Genomic DNA, 20,399 nt, shown 5'->3' on the forward strand with positions numbered 1-20,399 from the left:
TTGGTGTTGCTAAGCCAGTGCACGATACAATAAGGGGAACAAAAGCACTTGTGTAAGGCACAACTGATAAATGAGATGCTGATGTGGATAGTGTTGCGTCATAATGACCTACTTCATCTAGTTTAATAGATTCATTTAAGTCAAAAGAAGGTATTTTTGATGAAGACTTTGCTATAGGGATGGTCGTTGCCATAATTTGGTCAAAAGAATGTAGTTCATCTCACCACACACTCTGTACTGTTGTTTTCAAACATAATTCTTGATGTTCTACAAATGTTGAAGATACAACTGTAATGCTTTGTGGACCTTCATAACTAATATTAGAAGATACCTCTGAAAGCTCATTATGTTTGATTTGAACTTTCCTTTCAATGTCACAAATATCAAGAATAGTACAAGATCCCATCTCTGTAGTAACATTTTTCTTGTCATAACTAGTAGTCACACCGATTCCTTTATTTTCTACTTCTCCAGATGCCATAGTCTGCTCTGGTTCCATGCACTCTCTTTTTTCGATCAGAGTTTCCTGACTATCATCCTTATATGTGATGCTCCTGGAAACAGGAAGATGTTCATTACCTTTGTGTTCACCCTTCCCTTGGTATTCATGTTCAAGTCCATAGGTAGAATGATGTTCCTTGGCATCAAGCACATCAATACTTTTATTTTCTTCATAAGACAAACTTATATCCTCTACATCTTTATCAGGCAGCTTATTATAGCCAGACTGCTTGTCATGGCCCTCTTCTTTTTCCAACCTTGTTTGCCACTTGATGTGTAATTTGCACAAAATTGTTGTCAGAAAGGCCTGAATGACAATTATTTGGCTCCCTAACATCAGAATCGGAGGCCCCTATGCATGGAACATATCCTTCACTTGGATTTTCTTGGTTTTCATTTCCAACCTCTTTTTCCTTTTCCAAGTAGTGTTCACTACTTCCTTGGTTGTCTCCTTGTACACTAATGTCCCTGACATGTACCTTTTCTTGTTGTAAATTAACTGCATCCTATATTTGGTGTCCACCAAGTCCCTCTTGTTCGTCTCTTCTCTCTAGTTCAGATTGTTTTTCACAGTCTAAATCCAATCCATATTTTCCTCTGATGTACAGTTCTTCAATATCATAAGAGAACTCATCCCTTGGTTGTTCCCCACCCCTGTTTGAACATGATTTCTCTTGTATTCTATCTTCAATAAGGCCCTTTATACCATCCCCTACCATAGAAACATTTCCAGTTTCCAAAGCCCTCATAGAGGAATTCAAAGCATCCTCCTTTTTACCAGTAAATTCCACATTTTGAAATGTATCCAAGTTGGTTCTAGAAGCATCTTGATGATCCATGGAATAGTGATCATTCTTGTCTTTCTTCATATTCAACACATTTTTACCTACTACATCATCACTCCGAGGTGAATTGAGTTTGGATCCATAACCTGATAAACCATCCTGCCCTAAATTCTCTCATGTTTTCATGAAATTTGTTATAGAATTGCCTACGACATTTTCATTCTCATCTTTTGAGATTTCAGTCACAACTATGCTTGCTAGTAAATTCATCCCACGTTCATCCATGTTATTGTTTTTGCTTGAGAATGGATAGAGAATCCTTCACTGGTACCTTCTGAGTTCTCACTAGGTTCACAGTATTTTCTTCTTTCTATCTCAACGGTCCCCTCTGCCAAGTCTTCCTTTCGCTCTTCCCTTTCACCAAGGTCTGAAGATAAAATTTGAGCTGTATTGCACATTTCCAACAATTTTTCACTATTTTCACCATTAATGTTGCACTCCTCAATAGGTATAGCACTTACAGATTTGGTTTTATTTCTATAGCAATCCTCTATATTAACCTCTAGAGAGGAATTACCATAAAAAAGAATATTCTGTTCTTTTATCTTCCCATAGTGCACATCATGTTTCTCTTTCTATCCAGGAGAAATCACATGGTTCCCAGGAATTTCTTTATCTGCATTCAATCCACAATTTACACTTTTAGTAGGGCTTCAGGATGGGTTAGGAAGTCTTGGTATCAAGTATCAACCTTTGAATGTTATCCCCCCAAGCAATATTTATTCCCTTGTCAGATAATTTTCCAGAGTGTGTCTTTCTCACCTGATGTATTTCTACTACATAACTATGCTTTCCCAACCATGGATTCTTCGTGGCTCCCTGATAGAAGTGAACTCTAGACACTTTTGATTGAAATATTACGTGGTGAACTAGAAAAGAGGACTTCTTACTAACTAAGCATACCATAGAACTCTGAGTATCTTCTTTTTTGAACTGGACTAGTAACTTTTGCAAATATATAATGAATCAAATACAAACTTTCCTCTTAACTATAAAATCAAGCAACAAATTTCCTTTGTTATTTATCAAAAAAACATTGTTGGAACATGAAAAAATTGATCTGTTCATTTAAAACATTCAAGGGATCTAGGATCAACTATATCATTAAAACAATAGCATAAGAAAAAAAGAGCAAAAAAGAATGACAAGATGTGGTGAAGTTTCAGTGTCTTTACCAGATTGTTGTACTGCAATCATATCAGCTGAAGCAATTAGTAGCAACCATACATAGTGGCACAAGAGTTGTGTCCCATCTTTGCCCATGGAATCTTGTTTTCCCCATGCAAAAGGAAAAAATAGATATTCCCTTAGTCCACTATAACATAAAGTTGCATTCTTCACCCATGTTTCTTTCTAATATTTTTTCAACAACACCTTTAATGTCATTTGCAAATCAAGAACTAAATACAATTACAATTATATTAAAGTTTGACTTGTTTAGGATGTAGAAGTACTCAAATATAGAGTAACCGAGTACAAACTGAAAACAAATTTATAATAATAAGGTGCACGAGGCTTCATTACACTTTTAAACTTGAAGAATATAGAGATAATAAATCAAAAGTTCCTAAATTCACAAACCATTCCAGTTTAATATGAACTATCAACTCAATTAGAAAATTGGAAATTTCTGGAGAGGGACTGAGAGAAATTTAATGCCACATGACAATAGCCATCCAACACTTCCCTCTGAGTTGATTAGAGGAAAATCGATGCATAACAAATTCTAAAGAGACACACAATTTATTTATCTATAAATAATGGAATGCCACTGATTAAATTTGAAATAAACTCAAAGTATTACAATCTCCTTGCAAAATGAAATGATAAGGTAATCCTTGATAATTGATTTCAAATCCATTATATGAACTTGCAAAAAAATTAGGAAAATGCATTTAACATACCAGGATCCATATGTTGAGAATGCCAAGCCTTTCTTTTGTGCCAGCAAAAGCCTTCATAGCAGCAGCAAGTAGCTACAACATCTTCGTTTCTAAATATAGACGCCTAGTTGTTGTCTTTGCATTTCCAAACATGTCTTGAAGTAAAGCATATTTTCTCAAAGTCATTTGTTCCCCATTAAGAGATCCTTTTCAAAGAACACTTGAAAATTTGTAATATCCTTTATCAGGAATATTCCTCAAACACAAGCAAAACTCCAACCAGAGATGGACTGGGAGAGCATTTACTAGATATGTCGCCTCTGAAAAGAGGACGAGATCCGGAGGCTACCTGGCCCTTTCCAGACTCTGTCTAAGAGTATAAGAGAAACACACAAGTGGTATAATAACTGAGAATGCTCAAAGAGATACAAACAACAATGGTGCAACATATAACAATATAACCATAAGCAGATACTCAGAAATGCAGAGAGAAATGCTAAGCCATTTTATTATACTAAGTAATAGAATGAGTACAGGAGGTGATCAGAAAGGTGGCACCTCGACTTTCACCAGGCAAGTGAAGAAATACACTCAAAATAGCAAAGAAATGGCCCCTCTTTGAACTGCGTCCAAGCTGCTAGAGAACTGTTGTGCTGTTGCTGCTGCTAGAAATCAAATGAGATTTGGGGATACTCCCCTCCTCAGAAAAGGCTGAAACTCTGGAATCGGACTCTACTCAAGAAACCCAGAAAAGCCCAGAAAGTGTTTCTGAAATGGCCGACCCCCGAAAATCACCCCCTTTGGGTTCTACGCAGTCCCTCAATGCTCTGCGCTGCCACTGAATGAAACCCTCCAGAAATCTTCCTGAAACCCCTACCAAAACTCTCCAAAATGCAAGGGTCGATCCCCTGCTCTATCTCTCAGCACAAATCCTACTACAAACCCCCAACCCTGACTCTTGCCAGAAAGAACTGTGTCCCTCTCTCAGTGTTGCATAGTCCTCCAAAACACTGATGAAACTGCTTCTAAAATGCTAATGAATCTACTGCTAAAATGCCAATGGAAATACCTTGCCCGAGCAGGCACTCGTAGTCCCCTGGGGCTAAGGGTGAGATCTTCGAACGGAGACACTCAATGCACTAAACAGTGCTGTAGACTAGCTAAAAAGCCAGCGTGCTCTAAGTTGAAATGACTATCACAAATGCTCATAACTAAATGATCCAAATGAGGGAGCTCCTCTCTCCTTTATAGCCTTTGCCTCTCTTGATCCTAAGGCTCACCTCCTCTTGCATGATTCCTCTCTTTCCAAGTGTTTCTTCCCTTCTGTGCAGTCCCTCCATGTGTTTGTGTGGGCTCCATTTCTGCATCCCCCTTTGGCCCCCTTGGCTCCCCTTTAAGTCACAACGTTGTGCTACTAGGAAGTGATTTTTTATTCTAAAAGTGAGTTATGTCCCCCTTCCTCACTTTTTTTTATTGACAAATAACTATAGAAGGCAAAAATTGAACAAAATCGAATATTCCAATTAGCCATGGCTAATTAGGATTATTACAGTCTCCCCCAGCAAAATTTTGCTTGTCCTCAAGCAACTTAAGTGATGGATGCTACAAGATCTTCTCATTCTCCCAAGTGGCATCCTCATCCGGCAAATTCCTCCACCTCACCAAGAATTCCCGGGCCGTCCTGCTCCGCAGATTCCTCTCCCTGGTATCAATGATAGCCTCCGACTGCATTACCAAATGCCCCTCATCATCCATGGGTGGTAGCTCATCTGTCACTGTCACCTGCTGCCCCAATGCCTTTTTCAGGCATGATACATGAAAAATGTTATGAATCTTGCTGCCTTGGGGAAGCTCCAACTCATATGCAACCTGTCCAATCCTACGTATCACCCTATATGGCCCATAAATGTGGGGCTTGAGCTTCTTAGCCCCCTTCTGCTTCAGTGACGACTGTCGGTATGGCTACAATCGTAGGTAGACCATGTCCCCTGCCTCAAACTGTCTCTCCACCCAACCCCTGTCAGCATACAGCTTCTGCTGGTTTTGTGTTGTAGCCATGTTATCCTTGAGAGCTTGGAGGATATCCTAACTCTCTTGGATCCAAATCTTAGCTCTAGGAGCCTTGCTATCACCAAACATCACGTCAACAAAAGATAAAGGATGATACCCATATAAGGCATAGAATGGTGACATACCAATGGACATGTGATGTGAAGTATTGTAGCAGTACTCCCCCAGATGTAGCCACTTCAGCCATGCTCGCTGCTGCCCACTAACATAGTTACGCAAGTAGCCCTCCAGCCACTTGTTAACTATCTCTATCTGCCCATCCATCTGTAGGTGATAGCCGGTACTCGGTGTCAACTCCATCCCCACCAACCGGAAAAGCTCTTGCCAAAACCCTCCCATGAAACGGTTGTCCCTATCACTGACGATGGTCTTAGGAAGACCATGTAGCTTGAAGATCTCTCTGAAGAACAACTCGACCACCTGTGCTGCTATATAGTGTGCGGATATGGCAAAGAAATGTGTGTACTTCGTCAATCGATCAACGACGACAAAGATACAATCCTTGCCCTGTACCATGGGCAACCCTGTGATGAAGTCCATAGAAATACTCTCCCATTTCCCCTCCGGAATGGGAAGAGGCTGCAATAAACCTGCGGGATGGCTCATATCTCCCTTGTTCCTCTGGCAAACATCACACTCCCAAATGTGCTGGAGTACGTCCTCCTTGAGGCCCTTCCATGAGAACCTCTCTCTAATGGCCCTGTAGGTTTTGGTAAACCCCTGATGTCCTGCTAATGGTGAATCATGTGATGCCTGGAGTATCTTCTTCTTGAACTGAGACCCCTCAGTCAAGAAGATCTGGTGCCTGTAATAGATGATCTCATCGACCACCCTGTCCCTGTCATCTACCACCTGCCCATCCAGAACCTCACATGCAAACCTGTCCTTGGAGTACTCTACTAAGAGTTGAGCCCTCCAGTCTGTATCCAAGCTCATAAGAGACAACGTGGCTGGTCTACGTGAAAGGGCATCTGCTACCACGTTGTTCTTACCCTTGACATACTCAATGTCAAAGTCATACGCTTGGATCTTATTGATCCATTTCTGTTGCCTCTCCTATAGCTACTTCTGCTCCAAAAATAACTTGAGGCTGTTGTGATCAGTCCTCACCCTGAACCTGTTACCCACCAAATACTGTCGGTACTTAGCCAATGCATGCATGATGGCCAACATCTCCTTTCCGTATATAGAATACAACCTCTCGTGCGGAAGGAGTTTCCGGCTCTCAAAGGCTATAGGGTATCCTCCCTGCATCAACACTGCGCTGATCCCCTCTCCCGACGCATCACACTCCAAAACAAATGACTGCATAAAATCTGGCAACGCAAGCAATGGGCAGCTGCTCATAACCTCCTTGAGCCTGTCAAAGGCTCGTTGCGCTATATCCAACCAACTGAATGCCCCTTTCCTCATCAAATCTGTCAGGGGTGCAACAAGCTGTGAGAAACCTTTGACAAAATTCTAGTAGTAAGTACAAATGCCAATGAGTCCTCGAAGTTCGGTCACGTTTCTCGGCTCTGGCCATTCTCTGATGGCCCTGATCTTCTCCTCGTGGACTCTCACCCCATCCACCCCTATGATGTGTCCTAGATACAACATCTCCGTCAACCCAAACTCACACTTGGAGAGTTTGGCATAGAACAGCTGCTCCTGTAAGATACGCAATACTGTCTCAATGTGTTGGAGATGCTCCTCCCAAGTCCTGTTGTAAACGAGAATATCATCAAAGAATAACAACACAAACTTCCTCAAGTGACTACGGAAGATGTGATTCATGTAGGACTGAAATATAGTGAGGGTGTTGGTTAGCCCAAAAGGCATCACCAAGAACTCAAAGTGCCCATAGTGATACCTGAAGGAGGTCTTGGGAATGTCCTGCTCCCTCACGCGAATCTGATGGTACCCAGATCTCAAATCAATCTTTGAAAAGAACTATGCTCCTCTCAACTCGTCCATCAACTCATCGATCCTGGGTATGGGGTACCTGTTCTTCAAGGTCTTCTTGTTCAGGGCCCTGTAATCAATGCACATCCTCAATGTACCATCCTTCTTCTTCACCAACACCACGGAAGAAGCAAAAGGACTCGTGCTCAGTCGAATGTGCCCAAGAGTCAGCAAATCATGGATAGCCCGCTCAGTCTCTTCTCGATAGGCCTTGGGGTGCCTATAGGGGGTGGTAATCGTGACCTGTATGCCTTGCTCAAGCTCGATGGTGTGCTCAAACCCTCGATCCGGTGGTTGTCCTGGTGGAATATCCCCAAACACTATGGCATACCGATCAAGGATAGACTGTATCTCTGGATGTACCGTCTGCCTTGTAGTCCCTTCCTCTGATGCACGCAGCTCCACTGCCCACTCTATGTCTCACTTCCGGAAGACTGCCTCCATCCGATGAGCCGAAACAATCTGAGGCAGATATGTGTGTTGTCCTTGTATCTTCTCATGCCTCCCTGTCTTCTCATCATCCCACTCCATCTCTAGGGTCTTCCAATCCGTCGTGACCTTCCCTAGAGTGATAATCCACTGAACACCCAGTATCATGTTGGTGTCCAGAATATCGACCTCGAAAAGTGGTCAGTCAAAGTGTAGGTGCCCATTGTCACTGAAAGCTTTGGAACATAACGAGCACATGTCACGGTTTGATCTCCTGGGACTAAGACTAAAAACCCATCGAAGCTCTCTATCTATATACCTCTCCGCTCAACCATCTACACATCGATGAAGTTGTGGGTCGCCCCACTGTCAGCCAAAACTGATACCTGCTGGCCACGTACTGTCCCTCGTACATGTAGCGTCAGATACTTGGGAACTCCTCGTAATGCTGCAAGGGCCCCTCCGGTGGGTGTAAAAGATGCACATCCTGCTGCCGGAGGTGGATATGGCAAAGGTCCCTGTATGGTATGACTATCTCCTGCCTCCACATCATCCTCATCATCCTCTTCTCCACTGCTCTCGAAGAAGACCTCAATAAAATGTGCTTTACCAACAACACATCTATGTACCGGTGCCCACAGCTCCTGACATGTGAAGCACAACCACTTCTTCTTCAACTCCCTCCTAACATCATCATCAATCTGTGCTTGTCCTAGATTCCCCTTTGGAGGTGGAATCCTCACATCCTTCCCCTTAGACTGAAAAGTCTATCTTTGGGGGTAAGGTGTCCGAGTCCTGGGTAAGACATCCTGTAAGTCCCGGGTCCTGCTGATAGCGTCCTGGAGTGTGGCTGGTCTAGTGGATCGGACTAGACCCCGAAGTGGCTCTACTAACCCCTCAACATACATATAGACCCTCCGCGTCGTGGATAGGTCTAGCACTCTGCAAAATAATCACCCATATGTCCGGGCTCTGCCTCCTGTTGGGCTACGGCCCCCGTGTCTGCTCCTAAGAAAGTGGGCATGGTAGAGCGTGTAGGGGCATGTGAGGCCACCTGTTGTGCAATATCACACTGCTTTAGAAAATGGTGGGATGCGCCCGATCCCTCACCAACCTGGAAAACTCGTGGACTCTCACGCTGTTTGGCCTCTACTACTGTGAATCTCTGCCCCATCACCTCAATCTGCCTTGATAGATCCTGCACTGATTTGAGGAGCATATCCGCAAATCTCTTCCCGTCATCATCTGCCATCGGAGCCTCCTACTCTATGTCCACCACAGGCTACCTCTGTTCTGCGTCCACTACAGGCTCCTCCTGTTCTGCATCTACCACTTGAACATAGTCTCCCTCTCTGTAAGTGTTCTCCAACCTACACCCAAAGTCTCTGTATCTCCTGTTAGCGCTTGAAATTTCACCTCAGGCTGAGAAAGGCAAACTCCAAGGCAACATCAAACCACTTAGCCTCGTAGCTAGCCCTACGGGGCAGGAGAGGGCTCTCTCCAGTCTATCTCAGCAAAAAAGTTTTCTAAAAGGGGCTAAGAGGACTTTTAAAAGAAACTGATTTTAGGCTAGTAAATTGATAAAAAGGGGTTTTTAATAAAATGATGGGGTTTTTCTGGGCTGCATGGGCGAAGGAACAGCTTGAACAGAGAAATGTAATAAAAAACACAGATTGTCTCCTGAGGCAAGGTAGGCAAGAAATTTAACATCAAATTGAGATTAAATGGAATGGCAAGACTGCTGAGGAGCTGACAAGGGCATAGAAGATGAATCCTTGTCAAACAGAAGAAAACATTAAATATGAACAAACTTATAGGCAGAGCATAAAATATTATGAATTCTACCTAAACACTTCATTTGTTCAATTAGAAATGATCATGAAGTGAAATGAAAACATAACAGGTTACATATGAAACAGAAGGAAAACTTATGCTAAATTGTCATACCACAGGAATCTCAAAAGCCAGAGCTGTGTATTTTCATTAAAATCTCTGTCAATCAGCTGTACAATGAAACTCTCTGTTCTCCACCAGCTCTCAGAACTCTCTCTCTCCCTTGCTAACTTTTTCAAATGATTATTTTTATACATTAAATAAGCTCTGCTGTTTGAAAACAGATCGATCCAAAAATGAGGAGCTGTTTCTAAAATAAAAAATAGAAAAAACTATTTTTCTGTTCTAAAAACAGAATGTTTCCCTTGAAATCTTCTGATGGCCAATTAAGAGACAAAATCTGGAGCGCAGATCCCATAGAATCAGGACTGAAGACATTAGTAAGAGATCGGTTGCTATATTTGGACCCATTACTTCAGTGACAAGCTGTCCATTGCTTGTATCGATGAAATCAATTGGATGCAAAGCGATGCCATTGAAATTATCACTTATGTAACAACCAATAACTGCAAGGCACTCGGACGGATCCTTTGGATCCCATTCGGCACGAAAGCAGGTCAAGTGACCATTAAAATCATGACTATCGACGATCTCATGGCTTGGATAGCGCAAATCACCAAAGATAGAATCCTATACACGTATCCGATTATCCTGGCAGGTAGTCATGATTTAGAGGCATTAGGCATTTGAGTTCTGTGCCAAGTTTTGCTATGGCATTACTGTCACTACATTGTTGGAATATACAATTCCGCCCTTTAGTAAACTGATCAGGACGATGCAGTCGTTCAGGATCCAATCCACAAAGTCTAAGCTTTTTAGGTTCTTCCACACACTGAAATTCAAAATTATGACAGGTGAATAGTACTCTAGTACTTCCTAAGCCCTGATTGATAAATATATCCCAAAACAATGGTGCCACAGCAGCAGTTTGCCAATTGTGTAGATGTAGGACATCAGGCTGCTTTCCAGACTTCAAAAGATAATCTAATGACGCACGGGAAAAATATGTAAACCTTTCAAAGTCATCCCCATATCCATAAAGAAGGTCCCGGTCAAAAAACCACTCGGATGAAAAGTTTCGATGAATGTCACTGCAATGCCATAAATGGTCCCTGTCCAGATTTTATTTTTATGCCACTCGCCTCCAAAGTAGGAATAAAAGTCAGCTTCAACCTCTTGTAGACCCTGCACTTGATTCAAGTTCACAGATTTATACATGGGTAAAATGGTTTCCACTAAATTCCTCCTCCTTTGCAATGCACGATATAAATCCTTTACATGTGATGCCATAGATCCAACCTTTATAGTTGGTTCCATTTCAGTACAAATTTGCACAATGTGTAGACCAATATAATTCGAATCCACTGGCAGAGTCGTAACCTGTCTCTCACATTGTCATTGCCATTGCCAGCTTTAACCCACCATGGAAAATAAAAATATATATACATTAACAATAAATCCAGCTCTAAAAACACTAAAAAGCCTGAAATGTTCTGAGCAGGGCTGGGGGCATCTTTGTTTATAATTCTTAACTGAAAAGGCCGCTGCAAAAGAAATGTTGCATTTCGCAATCTCGACATCTACCAATTGTTTATCCCTTTCAGAAATCTCTTGGAAATAGGGAATGAGAGTTCTTACACCACTGTCTCCTATAGGATTATCACTCAAGTCCAGATTTTGCAACTGAGGCATACACTACAGGAACATTTTTAATCACTTTCGCATAGATGAGCAGAAAAAACTGAGGACAAATCAGATACGTTGTCTACTGCCTGATCTTGCTGTGATTGTAAGGGAGGGGCACAAACATGATCTACGTTCAACACCTTATTAACTTGCTTTGCATCTGAACCTGATAATGCAAATCCTGAAACTTTACAACTTGTTGCCACTGCAAATTCTGGTAGATTTGACTCTAGAGGTTCTTCCAATGTAATACCACTGCTGACCAAACCTTGATCTCCATTTCTTCTTGCAACGTCTCTTACTTCTGCTTCAACATCAGCTACTTCATAATTTTTTGATGAAGAGAATGGTGGAAAGTTACCATGGTGTTGACTTTCAGTAGACATGTTGGAACTTGGAGACACAGTATCCTGCAAGCCAACCTTGGAGTACGCACCCTGCCTTTTCTGACATAAAGCCATAAATTTGGTGCATGCAGCTCTTGAACGAGTTGCTCCAAATTGCTATCTATCGCACGTAAAAGTTCCCTCTGTGAAGCATCTGTTTCTTCAATTCCGCTCCTTGACTTCAAGGATGCTCCTGGCCTGCTGCCTTATTTTAATAACTAATAAACATGCTTACAAGGGAATATTGATTGCTCAACCCTTTAGAGATTGATATATCACTCTGATCCAAGAAGCTCTAGTCTAATGATGATATCTGTCACCAGACTATCAAAAAATATACACATGAAACTGCAGTTGCAAAGTATGAATAGAGTTGACAAAACATCCACATTACCTTCAATGGAAGAGCAGAGTAGGTGACTGCCAACTACTTTGACAGGGTTTTCCTTTAGCAGTTGACGAGAGATAAATTTTGATGAATTTGATTTTGATGGAAGACTGACAAGACAGAGTCTAACATCTCCGACCTCTGTAATAGATATAGGGTTTTTCCCCTGGTGTCATAGATTGCTAGCTCCACAAGCTGAGCCAGATCTATGCTCTGATACCACTGTAATATCCCTTATCAGGAATATTCCTCAAACACAAGCAAACTCCAATCACAGATGGATTGGGAGGGCATTTACCAGATATGTTGCCTCTGAATAGAGGACGAGATCTAGAGGCTACCTGGTCCTTTCCAAACTCTGTCTAAGAGTATAGGAGAAACACACAATTGGTATAATAGCTGAGAATGCTCAAAGAGATACAAATAAAAATGGTGCAACATATAATAATATAACCATAAGCAGATACTCAGAAATGCAGAGAGAAATGCTAAGCCATTTTATTATACTAAGTAATAGAATGAGTACAGGAGGTGATCAGAAATATGGCACCTCAACTTGCACCAGGCAAGTGAATAAATACACTCAGAATAGCAAAGGAATGGCCCCTCTCTGAACTGCGTCCAAGCTGCTAGAGAACTGTTGTGCTGTTGCTGCTGCTAGAAATAAAATGAGGATTTGGGTCTGCTCCCCTCCTTAGAAAATGCTGAAACTCTGGAATCAGACTCTACTCAAGAAACCCAGAAAAGCCCAGAAAGTGTTTCTAAAATGGCTGACCCCCGAAAATCACCCCCTTGGGGTTCTGCGCAGTCCCTCAATGCTTTGCGCTGCCACTGAATGAAACCCTCTAGAAATATACCTAAAACCCCTGCCAAAACTCTCTAAAATGCAAGGGCTAATCCCCTGCTTTATCTCTCAACACAAATCCTACTACAAACCCCCAACCTAGACTCCTGCCAGAAAGAACTGCGTCCCTCTCTCAGTGTAGCACAGTCCTCCAAAACGTTGATGAAACTGTTGCTGAAATGCTAATGAATCTACTGCTGAAATGCCAATGGAAATAATTTGCCCGAGTAGGCACTTGTAGTCCCCTAGGGCTAAGGGTGAGATCTCCGAACGGGGACACTCAATGCACTAAATAGTGTTGCAGACTAGCTAAATATCCAACGTGCTCTAAGTCGAAATAACTATCACAAATGCTCATAACTGAATGATCCAAATGAGGAAGCTCCTCTCTCCTTTATAGCCTCTGCCTCTCTCGATCCCAAGGCTTACCTCCTCCTGCGTGATTCCTCTCTTGCCACGTGTTTCTTCCCTCCTGCGCAGTCCCTCCATGTGTCTACGTGGGCTCCATTTCTACGTCCCCCTTTGGCCCCCTTGGCTCCCCTTTAAGTCACAACGTTGTGCTACTAGGAAGTGAATTTTTATTCTAAAAGTGAGTTATGTCCCTCTTCCTCACTTTTTTTTATTTACAAATAACTATAGAAGGAAAATATTGAACAAAATCGAATATTCCAATACTAGCCATGACTAATTAGGAATATTGCAAAATTCTCCTGCATCAAGCCTCTTAACCATGTCCCTCACTTCACTTCTTTCACTATCAGACTGCCTTTGTGCAACAACCATAGCCTCAGCCTCTGCCATGGAGTCCTCCATGTTTTCTAGAATGGCAATGCTTCAGACAGCTTCTCGAAGACCACTCATCAGTGCACCACCAACAGTATCTGGATGCTCTTTATAGGTTGCCTCCCCAACAAAGAATAAACAATTTTCTACAGGCCTGCCCAAAACATTGTAGTCCTCTCCAGAAGCACCAAAGACAACATAATAATAAGCACCCATACTGAATCAGTCACCACCTCAGTTTGTAGCAACATATGCAATGGGGTCTGGTATAGTAGTTTCTCCAAACAACTTTCAGAGGATCATGACTGCATGTTTAACATGATCAGAGGTTTCTAAAATCCTAGCCATCTTTTGGAACCTTTCCAACTACAATAGCAATCATAACTAGCGCACCAACTATTTTCTTCAGATTCCAAAACATAAAACATCAGCCACATAACTTTGTGCTCTCTGGAGTTGCCCCAAAATAATCCACATTCTCATCCAAAAATACCTTCAGAAATCCCATAACTACCTTGTTCAAGACACCAAATCCAAGTTGTTGAATGGAGGTTAATTTCCAATCTAGAAGAGCTAGTGAAAAATCTATTGTATTTTCTTTCAAGCAGCTAAGGGGTGCAGTTATTAGAACTACATCACCAACAACTCCTGATTATTCTCAGTGCAAAATTTGACCTCTCTCTCTATTCCACCTTTTGACTTTGGGTCCTTCGTAGAGTATGAAATCTCTGTTACAACATGACCTAGCTAAATATTAAGACCTTCAGTTAATGCCTCCATAATAGTGTTATAACCTCCTTTAATCATACAATGAGCTCCTCCAAAACCTCCGTAAGTATCATCCTGATTCCATAAGGGAGTGAAACCCAACTAAGTTCTGCTGCACATCCATACAAATTAGCAAAATGCCAATCCATAACTCATCTCTCAAGTGGATTTAGGCTCTGCTATTCCATGCTGGAATTGTCAGATAAATTTAGTCTATCAGGTTGAGATTCCATGTTAATTCCATTTTCCATACCTGCAACTATTAAAATATTACTTTCAGAAACTGCCTTTATGCTAGAATCAATTGTTGCACAAAATGCCTCTAATTCTCCCGCTGAGGAATCCAGAATTGTGCTTTGACAGTCAGAATTGTTAAGAATACCTTTACTACTTGCCAACTCTGAACCAGTTGAGCTTGATCGAGCAATGCGTCACTTTTTTTAGAGCATATTCTAACCCCTCATCCAGATAAATGTGCATTCTTACATCTCCATTCTGAGCAATAAGAATCACCATATCATCAAGTGGGATGTTATACTCTACTTCAAGTGCCTCATCTAAGGTGGCAGGAACTTTTGACCAGTCACAGAAGCATATAGAGGGCAGTAACTATTTAGCACTATCAACTCTAGGCCAAGCTGTGTACAAAGCAATTCAGATGGATCTAGTTTTCTTTATGTTGCCACATATGCCTCAACACCAGTAATAATGCTAGCACCTAGATCCATTGGCACTGAAAGTGCTGAAAAATCTGTATAAACTCTTCCACCTACCCTATCTCATGCTTCCAAAACAGTTACATGACATTAATTTAGCCACTTCAAATTCCTAGCAACTGCTAGCTCAGAAGGCCCTGCACCAATAACAATTATCCTTTTCCGACTTTCTGAAATAGAATTTCCATCATTGGCCTCTGATGTTGCATTTCACTTGGATTCTTGTTTATCAATTTGTTAGTCCACTTGCAAAATTATGCAAAACTTTTTCTCTGCCAATATCATTAAACTCATCTTCACCATAAGAATTTTTTATTTGGTCTAAAGCATAATGAATTTTGAGTAATGGATCCACTTCAATTTTTACTCCATGATCCTTTCCTTAAAAAACTTCATTTTCAGTCCCAACCAGAAATGTCTCTAGTTCCTAGCTTATCATCTTTGTGGGGAACAACAGATTCAATTTCCACCTCATTTTTCACAGCCTCCACAATTAAATTCCATGTTGTATTGGGTGCAACCACTAGGGCTCTGCCTATTTTCATAAGAGAAATACCACATTCTTCATAATCCATTTTATCTGATTCTGTTGACCCAAAGTAGTTCTCTGCAAGTTTGTTTCTCTTCACATATTCCACATTAAGCAACATTGTTTGGTTTTCACCTTCTACCTTAATCTGACCAAGAATGAAAGAAACCTCCTCTTCTCCATCAATCACTTTGTTGCCACAATTTTTTGTCTGCATACTCTCTTTTGAAAGCTTCAGCTTTGGCTCAAAATCATCTTTCGTTTTTGGCTTTTTCACTACAAGACCAACATTTATATACCCCTGCAGTAATAATCATGCACATTGTGAGCCAAAAAGTCTCTTCTAATTAGATTTATTTTTTTAAGGTTACAGATGCATGGAAATACATTAATGACTACCAAAGATGCAACTCCTTTGAAACAAGACAAATGCAATAAGTTTATCTAGAATTTTATCATGAATCAAAGGAATGTTTGAAATTTTCAAATAACTAATAATATGACACCAAAAAATTGTAACAACAAGAAATATAGTATATTCATAGGCTAACCTCTCACAAGTCAGTTTTTCAATTGGATGTCTAGCTCAGGTGGTTATTTGGGTAACACCCACTTAGGTTATTACACATCTACAAGAGACTAAGACTAAGGACATTTCATACTCCATCATCCCATTCATTATGTGATCAAAAGGGGGTTCTACTATCTATTCAAGGATTACAAAACTCAGTCTTCACCTTCTTCCAATATTTAAATTAGATATTCCTATCTTTGTTCATGCGGGAGACCCTTAGGACAATCACATATTTTTTCTCGATGCTCCCATCTACTGGAGGCACCATGTGGCAAGCCAAGTGCAACACCTTCTTTGATTCTAGATCCATGAGACCTCATTGGATCATATGCTCTTCATCAATGAGTTTCCCCACCCTCTTGAGGGGCCCTGTAGAAATTTCATCTCAGAGCCTGAGATAGTTCATGTCATACCAATAGGAATTCAAGTCCTCTAGACACCATTAGTGAGATGCCTCTTCCAGGCAACAACACATTTCACAAGTTCATCTAGTCATCTATATAGGATTTCTTCTGTACAACCTTGGATGTTAGTAGAGATGTATATACAATGATTGTTGACTTGGAGGAGGAATATCCTTCTCAGTCTTCCTCCAAAATCCAAGATAATAGCTCCAAGAATTCATGATCTTCTCTTCCTTGTACCCCTGTACATGAAATTTCTCCTAAGGTTTTAGCTCTTAATAGTATGTACGCAGTAGTATTTGTTTTCAGCACCCCCTCTTTGGGTGGTTTTCTCTATAACTATACTATTCTAGATGATGTTTCCTCTGTGATTTCTTTGAATCATTGTCTTCTTGACAAATAAGAGAAATGAAACTTCAATTTTAAATTTGTGATCTCTTTCCATTATCTCATGATTTATTTCTACAAACTCTTATTGTAGGTAAGAAAGAATTTAAGACTTCAAACGTATAATAGAACTTTCAGAAAGCATGGAGTTATGGGCTGGACAAAAGTCGAACACCTTGAGAAGGTGGAGTCCTATGTGTGGAAAGCTTCACTTGGAAGCAACTGTAGGCAAAGGAGACAAAGTCTGTGAAGGAAGCAAAGCATGGTCAGTGAAGGCAGCATAATCCAGTAGCTTAATGATGGAAAATTGTCAAGTTAAAGGCACGGTCGATTTTCCAAAATAAAATATGAGTCCCCACTCTAACACATGTTAAAAGTGAACTAAAAAGGTGGACTCATTTAATGCATGTGATTAGAATGTGCAAGAGATCAATACTACAGATGTGAAAGAGAAATCAAATGGAAACATAAAGTAGACATGTGCAAGAGATCAATATTGCAGATGTGAAAGACAATTCAAATGGAAACACAAAGTAGTACATGTCTACTTAGCAGAGACTGTGAGAAGTCTCAATTCCAGGATGATAAAGGCTCAAGAAGCATAGAGCCATAGTCACTGGGTCAACAGGAACTGTGAGCATTGTTTACTCTAGATTTTTCACCAAAGCCTCCTGTCTCAACATACTCCACCTAATAACAACCAAAATCAAGCAAAGCAATGAAAATGTACTCCCTATTGCTATGCCCCACACAACACCTTTGCTCAAGAAGGATCTTGAGGGACACGCAATACCAATTGGCTGCCCACATAGTCCCGGGTTGGCAAGCAATGACAAATTAAAACTCTCACATCTCTCGGGAATCTCTCCCAGTAATGCATTTTCTGAGAAGTTTATGAACTTGAGGCCAAATATTTTACACAAATTGGGAGGAATGATACCTTCAAGATGATTCGAGGACAGGTCCAAGTACATTAGCAAGGCTAGGTTAGCCATCTCTACAGGAATTCTTCCACTAATACTATTATTATGAACAACAAAAAACACTAGTGAAGATAGATTTCCTATAGTAAATCTGTTATTGCTCGAATCCAAAAAAAATAAAGGATGAAAAGACGATGGTAAGAGACTGCCAACGAGATTGTTGTTGCTCAAATCTAAATGAGTGAGCCTTTTTGGATTTCCAAGCGCTGTAGGAAGGGTGCCCGTCAGTTTATTATTTGTTAGATTAAGCTTCACAAGGCCTGAAATCCTTCCTAACCCCATAGGAATACTACCAGAAAACTAGTTATAAGACAAAATCAGACCTTGAAGGTTTTGGAGTCTCTCAAAAGTAGGTAAAATGGACCCACTACGAAAATTGAAGGACAAATCTAGAAAAGTCAGATTTGCAAGCCAAGAAAGTTGCCGAGGAACATGACCAGTAAGTAGGTTTCCCTGTAAATTTAACTCAAATATAACGCTGCAATTCCCAATCTGCTCAGGAATGTTACCGGTCAAATTGTTCCATGAAAGGTCCAGTCCATGGTGTTGTCTAAATTCAGAATCAGGTAATGGGAATATTTTCTTGTATCCAGCACAAATTTCACCTAGAATGGAACCAAAAAGCTTATTATGAGAAAAGACAAGGTTATCCAACATTTCTAGCTGCCCAATCTTTCTTGGATTGTGCCAGACAAATCATTACTTCCCAAATCAATAGCCACAAGATTGACACAGTCAAAAATTTAAAGAGGAATTTTGCCTGATCCTGTTTCCATGTAGTGATAAATTTGTTAAATTCTTCATTTTTCCAACCTCTTTAGGAATAAATCCTTGTAAATAATTGTTATCAAGGTGCAACCTCTGGATATTTTTAGCAGTAGACATGGACAGAGGCAACCCACCCACAAGGAAGTTATTGCTGAGTGATATTCCAATCAAAGTCTATGAACTCCACAGCTCATCTGGTAATTTTCTAGAGAAATTATTGTGTGGCATGTCTAAGGTGACCAAAGGCAGACTTGAAAGAGAGCCAGGGATTCCACCAGAAAAATTGTTCCCATCCAATAACAATTCTGTCAAATTCATGCACACTTAGAAAGTGTCCTCTATGCTAGTTGTAAACTGATTCAGTGAAAAAGAGAGAGGCTAGGCTCTTGGCATGAAAAAGCTTTGATGTTATTGATCCATAGAGCCTATTAGCATTAATTCACAATGTTCTGAGAGATGAACAGTTGCCCAGTTCCCAAGGTAAATGTCCTTCAAACTGGTTTTTGGATAACCCTATAGAAGTTACTCTTCTCCATCCACCAAGCCAGGATGGAAGGGGTCCTGTCAGAAGATTTTCCTCAACAATAAAACTTTGAATTGACTCCAGATTTGTGAAATCATCGGGGAGCGGCCTACTGAAAACATGTGATCAACAATTCAAATAACAAGAAGATGATACAATAATGAAATTATCCATGACTATTGCAAAGTGGTTGTGCTAAGATGCATCCATGACAACTGTACTCATGGGAAGATAGTTCCACTCCCCACATTAGTGACTTCCATGTATGCACTCTAGCCATTTGTGCATTATAGAATGTCACCAATTATGTGTATATGCAATAGCAAAGTTTACGATGAAATGTCATAGATGATCAATAACATTCTTTGACTCAGTCAACTGAAACAAAATAAAAATTGCATTTGTCCATGCTATGAAAGCTCATATGTGCAAGCAATGTGTAGAAGCAAGAGAAACATGTCTGGGTCCTACTACAAAGCTGTAGTTGCCAATGATTCTAGTTTTCTCCATGTGAACACAGAGAGTAAACTACACAAAGGCCAATTGCCTTGAGTAAACATTGAAAATGAAAAATGGTAATAAACCTCCCAGCAAATCCCAAAATTAGCAGGAGTCATGCAAACATCATGACTTACTATATTTACAGGTTGAAGAGTCATCTGTGCATGATACCTCATCAGTCTCCACATATGCTTGAAAGAATCAGGAAACAATTTCAGAGAATTACATAAATTTACAAATAAAAAATGTTATGTGTGAAGAAGAAGGAACATAACCAACTCCATGGTGGGGGAGATTTTGGAAAGTCAAAGCTCCTATGAAGTCTAAAATTTTTATGTGATTAGCATTAGGTGATAAATCATTGAATTAGGAGGTCCTCCAAAAACCCTTCTTTGGGTAAATTCATGACAAGTCTTGGATAATGCTACATATGAAGAAGAGGGAACATAAGAAACTTTGTGGTGAGGGATATTTTGTAAATCCAAATCTCCTATGAAGTCTATAATTTTTATGTGATGCATTAGGTAACAAATCCTTGAACTAGGAGGTCATCCAAAGAAGGGCACAAAAAGATCCAAGGAGATGCACACCTTG

The 20,399-nt window shown here is 40.6% G+C and overlaps 1 pseudogene; it reads right to left on the reverse strand.

Annotated features, from left to right (window-relative positions):
- Positions 1-1,007: 1,007 nt before the first annotated feature.
- Positions 1,008-18,025, reverse strand: LOC149243046 (lysine-specific histone demethylase 1 homolog 3-like; annotated as a pseudogene).
- Positions 18,026-20,399: the final 2,374 nt, after the last annotated feature.

This window comes from Pinus tabuliformis, chromosome 8 (genome assembly GCF_031772625.1).
Source record: "Pinus tabuliformis cultivar Carrire ecotype Pingquan chromosome 8, CPIR1, whole genome shotgun sequence".
Lineage (NCBI taxonomy): Eukaryota > Viridiplantae > Streptophyta > Pinopsida > Pinales > Pinaceae > Pinus > Pinus tabuliformis.